Source organism: Staurois parvus, unplaced genomic scaffold (assembly GCF_062004578.1).
Source record: "Staurois parvus isolate SC_StPar_1 unplaced genomic scaffold, SC_StPar_1.0 ptg000548l, whole genome shotgun sequence".
NCBI classification, from domain to species: Eukaryota; Metazoa; Chordata; class Amphibia; order Anura; family Ranidae; genus Staurois; species Staurois parvus.
In genome coordinates, this window is record NW_028318344.1 from 5,898,111 (window position 1) to 5,914,237 (window position 16,127).

General features: G+C 39.9%; 1 protein-coding gene across 1 annotated transcript in view; it reads right to left on the minus strand.

Annotated features, from left to right (window-relative positions):
- The window catches only part of MYADM (myeloid associated differentiation marker), a 50,449-nt gene that overhangs the window by 8,583 nt on the left and 25,739 nt on the right, over nucleotides 1-16,127 (minus strand). The gene's annotated exons all lie outside the window — the stretch shown is intronic.

The following is a 16,127-nucleotide window of genomic DNA, read 5'->3' on the forward strand; positions in this document are numbered from 1 at the left end:
TAAAATATAAGAAAAAAACAAAAAAAAATTATGAAACGTCTGTACATCAGAGAAAAAAATATAATGTTAAAAGAATTAAACCAAACCGTTTCAATACTATAAGCCGGCCTATGGAATATATTTTCCTTTATTGGCCTGAATAAGCACCTAGGTAAGGAAAACACAGACTACTGTCTGCAAGGGCCCTGAGGGCCACGCAATAACTAAGAAAAGGGTCACAGATTGGGCACCAGGGGTAATGAAAATAACAAGTGTTAGTAAATAAAAATTCTAAAAATACTGGTCGGTTTTGTCACTATTAGAGGATTACATCATAAATTGCTAATTTTAAAGACTGCACACACATACAGATATGACAAATTCACTCAATCATCCAATGCAATAAAATAATCAAACTGAACATGAATTGTAAACCATGGTCCTCCATTCGATCAATTTATGAGCTTTCAGTCATTGTTTACACTGGAAGGTTGATCAAGCTTGATAGGAATTATATTGATTGTTTCTGATTCTTCAAATAAACATCTGCCTGTGTGTTAAACAATGGGTTGTAATGCAGATCAACTAAAAGTATCCTTGCTAATAGATTGTTTCTGGATGATGAATCACTCTTTTGTAGACCAATTACAAATCCATTCATGTTTGTCAGCTTTAAAGAAAGCACATGGTAAAGCACCTTAGTTCTGATCAGAGAAAGGAAAGAAACTGCAATACTAGTGGTGCACCGAAATGAAAATTCCGATGCTGAAAACAAAAATTCAGGATGCACTTAGCAAAAAAACGAAAACCGAATAGTTTTTTACAATTAAAAAAAATGAAATAAATGTGGCTGGCGTTTTGCATTAAAGTCCAAGGGACGTGACTTTGCATTAAAGTCCAAGGGACACGACTTTGCATTAAAGTCCAAGGGACGCGACTTTGCATTAAAGTCCAAGGGACGCGACTTTGCATTAAAGTCCAAGGGACGCGACTTTGCATTAAAGTCCAAGGGGCAGTTTTGCTTTCAAGTCTATGGGACGCAGCATGCCATTATCTGCACTTTTTTTTTCCTAATCGGCAAAATGCAGATAACCCCATTTCTGGCTGACGATATATCGGTGCATCCCTATGCATGCAATGTACACTATATTGCAAAAAGTATTGAGACGTGTGCCTTTATATGCACATGAACCCTAATAGCATCCCAGTCTTAGTCTGTAGGGCTCAATATTGAGCTTGCCCAACCTATAACAGCTTCAACTTTTCTGGGAAGGTTGTCCACGAGGAGTGTGTCTATGGGAAAGTTTGACCATTCTTCCAGAAGCGCATTTGTGAGGTCAGACACTGATGTCGGCAAGAAGGCCTGGCTCGCAGTCTCCGCTCTAATTCATCCCAAAGGTGTTCTATCGGGTTGAGGTCAGGACTCTGTGCAGGCCAGTCAGGTTCCTCCACCCCAAACTAGCTCATCCATGTCTGTATGGACCTTGCTTTGTGCACTGGTGGGCAGTCATGTTGGAACTGGAAGGGGCCATCCCCAAACTGTTCCCACAAAGTTGGGAGCATGAAATTGACTAAAAGTCTTGGTATGCTCACGCCTTAAGAGTTCCCTTCACTGGAAGTAAGGGACCAAGCCCAACCCCTGAAAAACAACTCCATACCATAATCCCCCTACACCAAACTTTACACTTGGCACAATGCAGCCAGACAAATACCGTTCTCCTGACAACCACCAAATCCAGACATGTCTGCCAGACAGAGAAGTGTGATTCGTCACTCCAGAGAACACGTATCCACTGCTCTAGAGTCCAGTGGCGGCATGCTTTACACCACTCCGGCACTTTGCATTGCACTTGATGATGTAAAGCTTGGATGCAGCTGCTTGGCCATGGAAACCCATTCCATTATGCTCTCTATGCACTGTTGTTGTGCTAATCTGAAGGCCACAAGACGTTTTGAAGTCTTTAGCTATTTACTCTGCAGACAATTGGCAACTTCTGTGCATTGTGCGCTTCAGCATGCGCTGACCTCACTCTGTCATTTTACGTGGCCTACCACTTCGCGGCTGAGAAATTGTTGTTCCCAGATGCTTCTACTTATATATGTTATATTACCACCAACAATTGATCGTATTTAGTAGCAAGGAAATTTCACGGATGGACTTATTGCACAGGTGGCAACCTATCACGTTATCACGCTTGAATTCATTGAGCTCCTGAGAGTGACCCATTCTTTCACAAATGTTTGTAGAAGCAGTCTGAAAGCCTAGGTGCTTGATTTTCTGACAAATAAGTGGCTGACAAGAGGAATAACAGCTCTAAAAGTGTGAACACAGACATCTAACACTCCTAGATGTGGCTGATGTAAAGATGGCTGTAGCTCTTTAGCAAAGAAAGCTACAATCTCTGAGCCCTTCAAAGAGAAAAGTAAGAACAGTCTTCTTTTGTAGGTACCCTTTTATTTTTAGAAAACCCTTTCCAATTAGATATAAAAGTAGAACTAAAGGCAATATTTTTCATTTTTATAGAACAAAGGAGGGATATACCACCTGTCAGCTTTATTTTTCTCATATTTGTCCCATTCTGGAGATGTCCCCTCCCTTCCTGTCCTAAAGCCAAAACAGGAAGTAAAAGGAAATATCCCAAAGTGAGGGGATCCCTGGCTGTCACAAGGGTCATCAGTACTAATGTTCCCATTGAAAGATTTCTTTGCTATCCAAATTTTTGGTTCTCACCATAAAATTAAATTTACTTTCAGTCTTAGGAATAACAATAAACAGGACAAACAGAGAGGATGAATTTCCCTAATGGGGGCACAGACAGCTATTAAAACCTGACATGGGTTCTAATCCCTCTCCACCCAGTCCCCCCAAAAAAAGAAAAAACACGTTTTGCCCGTTATACTTTAAAGCCATCTCCCATAATAATTTTGCCCCCACCTCCCTCTAACCCATCCTGCCTGGGCTTCAATTTGTTTTCTCTCTTGGTAGTTGCTATTTGCCAAGTTACGTTTTGCACTGCAAAGGCCAAGTCCACCATTTATACCAGGGTTTCTGAATCTCAGGTTCCTCCAGAAGTTGCTAGGGGTTCCTTGAGCAAGGAATAATTTCTGCCCTCAGATAAGTTCCCACTGACACCAATAACCTTTTTAGCTATCTGTAAGGGCGTAATTGAGAAAGCCTGTTTTATATCACATTACACCTATATATAGGGTGTAATGTTTAACATGGTGCTAGCATCCCCCATCCCATCACCCCCAAGGGGTTCGTGGGCTTCTTCTCCCCAATGGAATCTGTTACTTTTAAAATTTTGCACTGCTGTGTGTGGCACCACCTGCATAGCCGCTCCTCCAGCTCAATAACCTCAATAACCTAAAGTCCTACCAATTCTGCACGAGCCTGGCAATGCACTCAGCATTCACCGATTACGGTTGCAATGCTTTGCAGGCTCATTTCTAAAAAATTATTCCATTTTTTTCTGCAAATGTGGGTGCAGTTTTCTTTTCCAATGGACTTAGCTTTTAAACAATATGTCAGGCACTATTCAATTACTGCAAACATCATAAATTCTATTTACAATAAATTAAATAATGAACAATGGCATATCACAGTACTGCCAATGTACAATTTACTAATCCAGATCTACAATGTTTGTAATTAATGGCATAAACAAAGCACAATCCGATTGCCAAGTCTCCCATTGCGGAGATCTACAGCACATTGGCGACATGTAAACATCTTTAACAGCTCATGGATCTCTGGGCCAGCAGCAGACTTATTGAACACTGTGGAAAGAGGCCAAGTCTTCCTGGGAGTGACCTTATATGGAAGCAGAATTCCATTTGGAAGCAGTATTCCATTTGTGACCATTTTTTTTTAAAGGACAGTAGATGATGATTCCATGGAGCACATCACTGCATATTAGATTTTAAACTGACAAGCTCCTGAAGACAATTTTCAATATCATCATGATGTGCAGCTCTCATTTAAAAAAAATATATATATATAAATAAAACTAAGAAAAATTTCAAAAATAAAATGGTGGTCAGTTTTTCTGCAATCAGCCAGCAATAGATCATTATAGGAATGAGAAAGAGGCAGGTATGGTCCCCCTCAGTTCTGTCCAAGCCTCTGTACTAGGAGGAAGGTCTGAGGTCACATCTCTTCTCTATGTGGTGGAGATAAGGGGGGGGGGGGAATCTTCCGCATATCAGAAAACATTAACTGGACAGGACCAATACCATTCCCTGTAATTTTCAGTCTACAAAATGCTTTGTGTTGTCAACCTAGAGGAGGAGATAGATGCAATTTTGGCATATTAACAGGCATTTTCTATACTTGAAAGGGAGATAAAACATGGATGAATATGCAACAATAGCAGGGATATACTGCAGATTGAGAAAGTCAATGGCCATGGCCAAGGATGGCGTTGGTAATAATAAATATGCTCTTCAACTCATCTAATGGCTGTAATTCAGTATTTTTTTTTTTTTGCATTTGTATATTAAAAGTGATACTAAAGTCTCCAACTTTTTTTTTTCCTGCTCCATGCAAGAATATTGCACATAGCAGCCCTAAACCTCTTCCTCTAGTGTCCCCTGCTGGTGCTCTCTGATCCTCCTCTTCTCTGTGTGCCTCCATAGCAAGCTACTTGCTATGGGGGCACACGCGTGGACTTACTCCCGAGCCGGGCTGTGTGTATCCACAGACAAACACACACATGGCTCAACCCCGCCCCTGCTCCCTCCTCATAGGATTTGATGGACAGCAGCAGGATTTGATTGACATCAGCTGCCCCTGTGCCTAAGAGAGAGGGAGAGAAGACAAGTTTTGCTGCAGATGGGCACAGCACTGGATCAATACAGGCAAGTATTTGAGGAAGGGGGTGAGGGAACAGATAGTGGAAGGTTTTTTATCTTAATGCAGAAAATCCATTAAAGGTTAAAAAAAAAAGTTGGCCTTTAGAACCACTTTAATCTGCAGAGAATATAGCTTGCAAACAATTGATTTTACCCTATTCACACAGAATAAATTTACATGCATTTTCCATGGATGAACAGCTATGCAATTTTGTTTATAAAGTATATACTCCCTTTCAGGCCTATATCTTTTGAAAAATAGTTTGGAAACGTTCAATGTGTGAGAAAATATCCCCCATTTGGCATAAATTGGAACTTTTTTCTACGACATATCTGGCAATCCTACCGATATCATTACAGTCAATTATTTACTTTTCAATCCTATCCCAAGGCTTTTTACCACTCAGATGAGACCAATCTATACCATTTGTGTTTCTATACACTGGCTTATAGCTAGACATTGGAAATCCTCCTCAGTTCCCATTCCACAATTACAAATGAGAGTAGACTCCATTTGTCGTATGGGAAAAAATATTTCACACCCTATATAACTCTGGCTTTTTAGAACACCAAATGGGATCCTTGGTTTGACCATTCTAATGTCTTCCTTTAACTTATTGAACATTAGATAGCCCACTGTTATTTCTTTTCAAAGTGATCAGTCACTCACTGCTCACTATCAAAATCTCTTATTATAGACATTGGCATTCTATACTCAACCCATATTATGGTTTTATTTTTTATGCCTTCTTTAGTCTTTTTATTTGTAGTTAGATGTACAGTGTTTTTCGAAATACCCAAATTTCGTATATTTGTACAAATGTGCTTTTTTTGTACCACCAATATCTACTTAATAAAAGTTTTTAAACAAAAAAAAAGGAAAATGCCCTTCAACTAAGTAAACATTTACAGTGGTTTGTGGTCTTCTAAGTCCACAATAATGACTATCGTACTCTGGATCATCTAAAGGCATTACTAGAATTTTGACAATTAAGCCTTTTTTTTTTTGCGAGTTTCAAGGACAGTGAAAATCGACAAAAAGTCCCTTCCCACCATAATCCCCTTTCAAAAATGACAGGACTCCCTTGGTGGTGTTTATTGAAAGGTTTTCGGGACTAAGCCAGGGTTCACACTGATGCGGTATGGAATTTGCAGCATTTTTTGTGCGAATTCTGTACCGCATCACAAATCGCACCCTGTTTATGCGAACCGCTGCCGGTGTATGTATGTTAAGTTAACAACGCCCTGAAAATCAGTTCACAAAACATGGTGCAATGTGCAGAATCAGATCGCATGGGTGTGACTAGCCATGCGATCCCATTCTAGTGCAGACCAAAAAAAGGGCCCTGCACCTTTTTGATGCAGATGCAGTGTGATTTGCACCACACACATTTTGTATGTAATTTGCACAGGAATGTAGTGAGGTTCCTGTGCGAATCACATGCGATATACTGCACCGCAGAAGTGTGAACTCAGCCTCAAGAATGAACAAAGTAAATACAACTACAGGCGTACCTCGGTTTACCAACGGCTTGGTTAACGTAATTTTCAGTTTATGAATGAAAATACATTGAAAATAATGGCTCAGTTTACAAATTTGTTTCGCAATATGAAAAAATTGGTTTTCAATGCATTTATAATTTTTTTTTAATCATGTCCCTGTACAGTACTATGCCTTTAAAGTGCACTTCATAAAGAGTTTTGAACAGATAAACTTTTTTTTTTTACTTTTTTCTGACCTCCGGAACGGATTAATTGGTTTTCAGTGCATTTACGAATTAATTTTTAATCATGTCCCTGTACAGTATTTATGCCTTTAAAGTGCACTTTATAAAAGAGTTTTGAACAGATAAGACTTTTTTTTTTTTTACTTTTTTCTGACCTCCGGAATGGATTAATTGGTTTTCAGTGCATTTCTATGGGAAACTGCATTTCGGTTTACAAATTTTTCGCAATATGAAAAGTCCCACAAAATGAATTAAATTCATAAACCAAGGTACGCCTGTATTCCCAGATGGGATATCTGGAGCTGCAACCATAGATTCAACCAGCAGGTGGGGGATCCACTCCAATGTCATGGTTGTGGCAGGCAGCCCAGGTTATCCAGGTGCAGAGCTCCCATGGTTGGGGGATATAAAACTCAGCGTCTCAGATTTGCATGGAGGAAGCTTTAACACTCTTTCCTGCTCTAGAACAGTTTGTTTTGCTCTATATGGTTTGTGAGATCTCTATGTAACACACCGAATTCAGACGAGTGTATTAAATATGCTGGTATCATAGGCAAGACTTGTTCTTTCAGAAGAAAAACGAACACTTCAGCTACATTCCTTCTCTTAAAAAGTGACAATAAGTGTATATATTCTCTTGCAAGTGAAGGATATGAGTCACAGATATTTCCTGTATAGAGTGAGGTAACCAGCAAGAGAAGTAGATGTGCAGATGCAGTACGATGATTTATGCAGCTAGACTTAGGTGGGGCATTTCCAGGCTTCTAATTTACAGACACGTCTGTGGAGGAATGAATAAAGCAGAACTCCAGCCAAAAATAAGAATAAATAAATAGCCCATTAAAAAGCAAAATTAGCTTTTGCTGCTATATTTTTCTTTAGTGCACAGGTTTCCTCCGCAGTCATTTTTTCTGCTGCTATATATCCTCAATCTCACGGTAAGCATCATAAAGAAGCCACAAAACACCTTCAGCCTTAGTAAAGACCATTACTGCTGAACTCTAAATCAGTGTCTTTCAATTTTTTTTCAGTCAAGGCAAGCTTTAAAATTCTGAACACTCGAGGCACCCATATTAAAATGTAAAGAACTAAACAAATAGTTTTGCATAATATACAGCCAAAAATTCTAAAAAGTGAATGAAAAAGATCTGAATCGTATGTATGAAAAAATATATGTAACAAAATGTGAGGCTGCCGCCAACACTGTACAGTGTTTGCAGCACTAATCAAAAAAACAGATGTTTAAATAGTAGCGCTGCCTCTAAGCAATAAATGTACAAATCAGATATGATGTGTAACCAAAACCACAGTACAAACAAAAAAAACACAATATATACATGAGGTAAAACACAAAATATAGTATATAGCTCCAGTGCTAAAGCAATCACAGATCTGCATTCAATAATCTAAAATGTGACATATAACCCAAAAAAAAAATCACTAACATACTAAGTGATATAAGATATCATCAAATAATAATATAAAAGTGTGCAGATAAAAGTCCATACAAATATTTATTTCAGCTAAAGTGACCCCAATGCTGATGGAGAGGGCTATCTATACAAGGTGCAGGTGCCAGATGACCTCCTTGTCACCAATTACATCATCTGTTAGGACGCCAGAGGCTGGTCCTCACAGTGCCTAAGCCTAGGTTCACATACATGCGGCTGTGCGGGCCGCAGTTTGCGCAGGCATGGCAGACGATTAATTTAAATGGGCTGCCATGCCTCGTGAAATGCAATGAAAAGGTCCCTTCACCATTTTTTTTTTAATCGCAGCCTGCACGTGAGCAGCAGGTACAGTGCAGTTCCAAGTGCAATCTAGGATTAAATGGCACTCGCTCACATCTCCTGCGTTTCACTGTACGGGTGCTTGCGGCTGCAGGAATGGGTGCAGGTCCTGCAGAGGCAACCACCCACACAGGTGTAAACCTTGCCTAGGGTCGTAATGGTACCCAATAAAAACCTATGGTTTGTGTAACAAAAGATAGGCTTCCTCCACTTGCTGGCTTATTGACAATTTTGGGCATTTTGCTCTAGACAGATGTAAAAAAATAAAAAAAAATTTATACAATTATTTTAAATAAAAGAAATCATTATAATGTATTAAAAAGTGATACTTCATTTTTTTTTCTTTTTACAAACATTTCTAGCAGGTAGGTTTTTAAAGGTGAAAAAATTCTGTATTCCTATTTTGCCATAAAATCTCTTCCCATGCCTGCTAGAAATGTTTTTCTTAGACCCCATTCATACCTGTGTGTTTTAGGTGCAGTGCAATTAAAAAAAAAAAATCCTGCTCACTTTTAGAGCTATAAAAATATACCCACGTTCTGTGAACCATAAAAATATACCCACATTCTGTGAACCAAACTACATAGCAGGTTAGATACCTCCCAAATGGTATATAGTTTTCAGGCTTTACTTAGAGATGGAGAGGTTCTCCGACATAAAAAGTGGGTCTAGCAATGCAAATTCTGTATACTGGTGTACCATTTTTATGACCTGTCTTATGATGTGGATTTATGATGTGACCTGTTTGGTTCCATGCCCATTTCTTATCTATGTTCTGATTGATAATGCAATGGAACTGTACTTATTACCATGTGTTTTCAATAAAAACATTTATGGAAAAAAAATCCTGCTTGATGCACTTTCATGAAAACACATGTTTTATAGAAATCAACATGAAGACACATAAAATGCATTTAAAATGCATCAAACAGATGTAAACCAGCCCTTGTAGTACACTGACGGCAAAGAACATTACAGAATGCCGAGACAAAGTAACTACAGTGCTTGTGTGCGGAATTACACCTGGGCTGGCCAATAGAGAAGAAAAGGAGCCTCTGGACCTGGAAGAAGACCAGGAGATACATCAGCTTCTGCAACAGAGGAACTAGGGGGATCATGAACATCGTATTAATGTGGGAGGGTGCTTTCTGGGGAAGACCCTTTTAGAGGCAAATATGCCATATATGTCCAAATATGTTGTGTATGCCTACACATCATGGAAAGAGCTCCTGGGGCCATAAAGTTTCACTTTAAATGCAACATGTTATGTACATAAGTTTATGATAATATCAGATCTATGTCATACCTTGTACAGCAGCAAGAGAAGGTCTGAACTTCTGACAATACTTTCATTGCTGCACATGCCTTCCTGTCTCATTGACAGCCACACCCTGCATTTCTTGGAAACGTGTTGCAGGGACAGGAAGGGAGCAGAAAGGCAAGAAAAGTAAAAAATAATCCCGTGCACGGAGACTGCCCACTTCAAGGGTTAAATACTCACATACATCTAGGGTTCCAGAAAAAGCACTTTTACTTACCCGAACGTCCTCTCCTGCATGCTTTCTCCGCACCGCTGTACTGGTACCTTCAGCCTCTACTATGCTCCGGTAGCTTCCGCCTCTACTATCTTCTGGTACCTTCCGCCTCTACTATCTTCCGGTACCTTCCGCCTCTACTATCTTCCGGTACCTTCCGCCTCTACTATGCTCCGGTACCTCCTGCCTCTACTATGCTCCGGTACCTTCCGCCTCTACTATGCTCCGGTACCTTCCGCCTCTACTATGCTCCGGTACCTTCCGCCTCTACTATGCTCCGGTACCTTCCTCTACTATGCTCTGGTGTGGTCACAGGTCTTCTGACGTGATCAAGTACAATACAGAGCCCATAGCCCTGAATTCGATATAATGTGGATCATTTTAGATAGAGTAGGGGAGAATTAAAATTGCTCTCTTTTTTTTTGTTGTCTGTGACGCATTAGGGCAATCTCCCTTGATTTCCTGTCCTGCAGACTCAGCAGGAAGAGGATGTGTATGAAAGAAATCTCTTAGACAGTTGACACAGGAACAAGTGTCCTCATTGGAAGATTTCCCTCTATTCAGTTTTTGGTGGCAACTCAAAATTTTGACAAAGATAGAGACAGAATGAATCTCCGTGGAACGGGCACAAAGGTAGCAAAAAAATCCCAAAAGGTGATTCTGACCCCTCGAAAAAAATTAGAATAATTAGTAATAAACCCCAAAACAAATGTCATATTGCAGCTAACCAATTTTTAGATGTGGTGGCTGAATTATAATTTTTTATTAGGAGTTTTTTTTTGTTATACTCAAATAGTGACACAGCCAGTAAGGTTCCATGTACACTGCAGCTGATAAACCCACGTTTAGAAGCTTTTCTGCAGCCCCTGAACTCACCCTAATGTGTCCATGTACACTATGTTGTTTACAGTCGTTTACAGGCAGTTGAGTTTACAGTCGTTTTTTTAAAGCACCAAACTTGTGTTCAGGAGTATTTTTTTCAGCTTGTAAACGCGTGTAAATGTGACTAATCATGTTTATAAGCGTTTGGAAATTTTTTTTAACTCTTCCATTTCCAGATGCTGTCCAGAGCCTTTTTTCATCATGAAAAATGCATGCAAAGCGTTTTCCCGGTACAACATACTTTGAGGTTTTACATTAAAGAAAATATGTTAGAAACTGCTGCAATAATTTCTGCACAGACATGAGCTGGAACACATCCAAACACCACAAAAAAAACACAGCTAATCTCAACAAATACTGCTCTCTCTGCTTCTACTCTCTATCAAAATGTCTGAAATAGTTAATTTTTTACTGTTTTTCAGTGCATTCTGGGCATTTTGGAAGGTCTCCTGAAGTTATCTTTAAAAAACGCTTCTAAACGCAAACACTCAAATATGCATAATTGCGATATGCAAACGCGGCTAAACAGACGTTTTTTAACCTACGTTTTCCAACAGTCAGTTCCCTTCATTCAGAAGTGTCCTGTGTACATGGAGCCTAAGTCTGTCATTTTCAGCATCCTTTAACAGACCAGGCTGTCCAGCAAAAGTGGCAGTTAGAGAGTTGAGATATACCATTTAACACTGATAAGGGTGCTTACAATGGTCAGCATTTATTCATTTATGCAAAACCTTTATACCAAAAAGGAATAAAAACGGTTCTTGTAACTGCTTAAAAAGTGTTAACTGAAGTTTGATTTTAATTCATTAGTCAAGTCTACCTAAATCTGGCAGTGCATCCAACACTACCCCCCCCCCCCCCCCCGAATGACAATACTGCGGTCCAAAAGGTGTCTCCACTGCACACCCTACAACCAGCCATAGACCGTTCTAATATGGGCCGGTTCAGCAGGGCCCAGCCGAGATTCTAACCATGTATGGACAGGCTGATCGTGCCCAAGTTGATCAATCAACTTGGGCACAACCAACCTCTTGGATTTTACATTTGATTATGGTTAGCAGCTATTATAGCAGTAATCAGTGTTCTCCCAGTGGGGATGGCTCCCTGTCACCCCCCCCCCTTCCCTGCTGGGAGAACAAAATGGCTTCACGGGAGGGATTCCTCCAACAAACACTGACTGTGCTGATGGGGGAATTGAGCAATCACAGGAAAGAAAATCATTCCATGGCCGGCTTAAGAAAGGAGGTGTGTTACTGGCAGGATCCACAGGTGAAAATAAAAAAAAAGTTTAAGGGAAACTAAATGCAAGCACCACATCTAAGGATTGTAATACGGTTTGTTTTTTGATGTAATAGCACAGTAAGTCTGCCTTGCAAGTAAAAAGGGAGAAATAAATCTTTCTGAAGATGGAGTTCATTCATTTTGTCTATGCCAGATCTTACAAGAGCCAGGATCAACCTTTCAGACACATACTGAAAGCACCCTACTGGAACAGGCACTAGCGGCATGGGCTGAAACAACATATTTCTTGGCATTCTATCACACATTTTACGACTAAACATGTTCGCTTTCCCTTTCTTCTTACTGCCAATTACTTGGAAGCTATTCCTGCTCAACAGATGTAGACCTCTCTCCCTATGCAAGTAATATACACAAGGCACCAAACTTAAAAAATAATTCTGTGTTGCAAAAAATTAGACAAATAAAAAGCAGAACTCCTGATATACTGTAAGACAAAAATTAACGCAGCTCTGTGTATCATTAAAGTGTTACTAAACCCACAACAGTAAAATCAGTCTGTATACAGTCATGGCCGAAATTGTTGGCACCCTTGATATTTTTCCTGAAAATCAAGTATTTCACACAAAAAAGGTATTGCATTAACACATGTTTTGCTATACACATGTTTATTCCCTTTGTATGTATTGGAACAAATATAAAACAGAGGCAGAAAAGCAAATATGACATAATGTCACACAAAACCCCAAAAATGGGCTGGACAAAAGTATTGGCACCCTTAACTTAATATTTGGTTGCACACCCTTTGGAAAACATAACTGAAATCAGTCGCTTCCTATAACCATCAATAAGCTTCTGACACCTCTCACCCGGAATTTTGGACCACTCTTCCTTTGCAAACAGCTCCAGGTCTCTCTTATTGGAAGGACACCTTTTCCCAACAGCAATTTTAAGATCTCTCCACAGGTGTTCAATGGGATTTAGATCTGGGCTCATTGCTGGCCACTTCAGAACTCTCCAGCGCTTCTTTGCCATCCATTTCTGAGTGCTTTTTGACGTATGTTTGGGGTCATTGTCCTGCTGGAAGACCCAGGATCTTGGACGCAAACCCAGCTTTCTGACACTGGGCCCTACAGTGCGACCCAAAATCCTTTGGTAATCCTCAGATTTCATGATGCCTTGCACACAGTCAAGGCACCCAGTGCCAGAGGCAGCAAAACAACCCCAAAACATCATTGAACCTCCACCATATTTTACCGTAGGTACTGTGTTTTGTTCTTTGTAGGCCTCATTCCGTTTTCGGTAAACAGTAGAATGATGTGCTTTACCGAAAAGCTCTATCTTGGTCTCATCTGTCCACAAGACGTTTTCCCAGAAGGCTTTTGGCTTACTCAAGTACATTTTGGCAAACTGTAGTCTTGCTTTTTTATGTCTCTGTGTCAGCAGTGGGGTCCTCCTGGGTCTCCTGCCATAGCGTTTCATTTCATTTAAATGTCGACGGATAGTTCGCGCTGACACTGATGCTCCCTGAGCCTGCAGGACAGCTTGAATGTCTTTGGAACATGTTTGGGGCTGCTTATCCACCATCCGGACTATTCTGCGTTGCAATCTTTCATCAATTTTCCTCATCCGTCCACGACCAGGGAGATTAGCTACAGTGCCATGGGTTGCAAACTTCTTGATAATGTTGCGCACTGTGGACAAAGGCAAATCTAGTTCTCTGGAGATGGACTTGTAACCTTGAGATTGTTGATATTTTGCCACAATTTTGGTTCTCAGGTCCTCAGACAGTTCTCGTCTCCTCTTTCTGTTGTCCATGCTTAGTGTGGCACAGACAGACACACAATGCAAAGGTTAAGTGAACGTCTCTCCTTTTTATCTGCTTTCAGGTGTGATTTCTATATTGCCCACACCTGTTACTTGCCCCAGGTGAGTTTACAGGAGCATCACATGCTTGTAACATTCTTATTTATCCGCAGTTGTGAAAGGGTGCCAATACTTTTGTCCAGCCCATTTTTGGAGGTTTGTGTGACATTATGTCGAATTTGCTTTCTTTCTTCCCTTTTTTTGTTTTGTCCCAATACACACAAAGGGAATAAACATGTGTATAGCAAAACATGTGTTAATGCAATACGTTTCGTGAGAAATACATGATTTCCTGGAGAAATATCAAGGGTGCCAACAATTTCGGCCATGACTGTATGTAGTAAAGCATACTTGTTATATTCACTGTGGAACCTAAGGGGTTAGTCCTGTGCAGTGTGTAAAATCTGTTTAACCACTTGACCTCCTGAGGATTTACCCCCCTTAATGACCACGCCTCTTTTTGCTACTTGGCGCTGCACTAATTCAACTGATAATTGCGCGGTCATGCAATGCTGCACCCAAACAAAATTTACGTCCTTTTTTTCACACAAATAAAGCTTTCTTTCGGTGGTATTTGATCATCGGTTTGCTTTTTTTTATTTTTCATGCTATAAACTAAAAAGACCAAAAATTTTGAAGAAAAACAAAATTTTTTACTTTCAGCTATAAAAAATATATAGTAAACTCAAAGTTAGTTATAAATTTAGGCCAAAATGTATTCTGCTACATGTCTTTGGTAAAAAAAATCCCAATAAGTGTATATTGATTGCTTTGTGTGAAAGTTATAGCGTCTACAAACTATGGTATAGATACTGCAATTTACGCCATTTTTTTGCTATACAGCGCTGCGCTAGTTTAACGGACAATTGCACGGTCATGCAATACAGTACATAAATGAAATTTACATCTTTTTTTTCCCACAAATTGAGCTTTCTTTCAGTGGTATTTGATCGCCTGTGCGTTTTTTATTTTTTGCGCTATAAAAAGTCTGACAATTTTGAGGAAAAAAAACAATATTTTGGACTTTTTGCTATAAAACATGTCCAGTAAAAAAAAAACCCCAATACTTGTAAATTAATTGGCTTACATGAAAGTTATGGCATTTACAAATGGCGGGAAAGATACTGGGATTTTTTATTTTTTTTATACTAATAATGGCGGCGATAGGCGACTTATGGCGGCGATCAGCGACTTATGGCGGGACTGCGGCGGACATTCTGGCACTGGGGGGGAACTGACTTGGGGTCACTGACATCCCCAGTGATACCAATACAGTGATCAGTGCAAAAAAAAAAAAACACTGACACTGTACTAATGGCACTGGGGAGGAAGGGGTTAACTGTATTATTCAGTGATAGGGTAAATTGCGTGAGGGGAGTGTTTTACTAGGGGGCGGGGGTGGGTACATCCTGTGTTTTGTACATTTGAGTACCTTGAAAACGCTTTGCATGCATTTTTCATGATGAAAAAAGGCTCTGGACAGCATCAGAAACTGAAGAGTTGGAAAAAAAAATTTCAAACGCAAACGCTTATAAACGCGATTTGCCGTGTTTACAAGTGTTTTGTGTTTGAAACACTGATGAAATCGACTACTGAACATAAGTTATCTGCGTTCAAAAGAACTACTGTAAACTCAAATGCCTGTAAATGAAAACATTAGGGCGAGTTCAGGGGCTGCTGAAAAAAACGCTGAACAGCTGAGCTCGTAAACGTGAGTTTATCAGCTGCAGTGTACATGAGCCCTTATCTGTTCAAAACTCTTTATAAAGTGCACTTTAAAGGCACGGGGCCGGCGCTATAAACCTCCCAGGTGTAATGCATCTTGGGGAAACTTACTTCGTATTGCAAACAAGATTTGTTAACAGAGGCATTATTTTCAATGGATTTTCATTCGTAAACTGAAAATTACTTTAACCGAGGTGTTCGTAAACCAAGGTACGCCTGTATGTGTATGTATGAATGTAAGTTAGGGACCTTAGAGTGTACGCCCCTTGAGGGTTAGGGAATGATGTGAACGTATTACATGTAAAGCGCTGCGTAAATTGATGGCGCTATACAAGCACCTGAAATATATAAGATAACCTGATGCAAAAAAAAAATGCTGCACAATCTGCAGAGTGCAGAGGGTCTGGAGAAAAAGGCGGCGGCTAATCTGTGAGATGTATGCAGTGTATAGCCCTAGACAGCTAGAAATGTGATACTAGTCCGTTTGCTTAACCCCATTACCAGGGCTATGAGGTCATTCTACAGTTTCC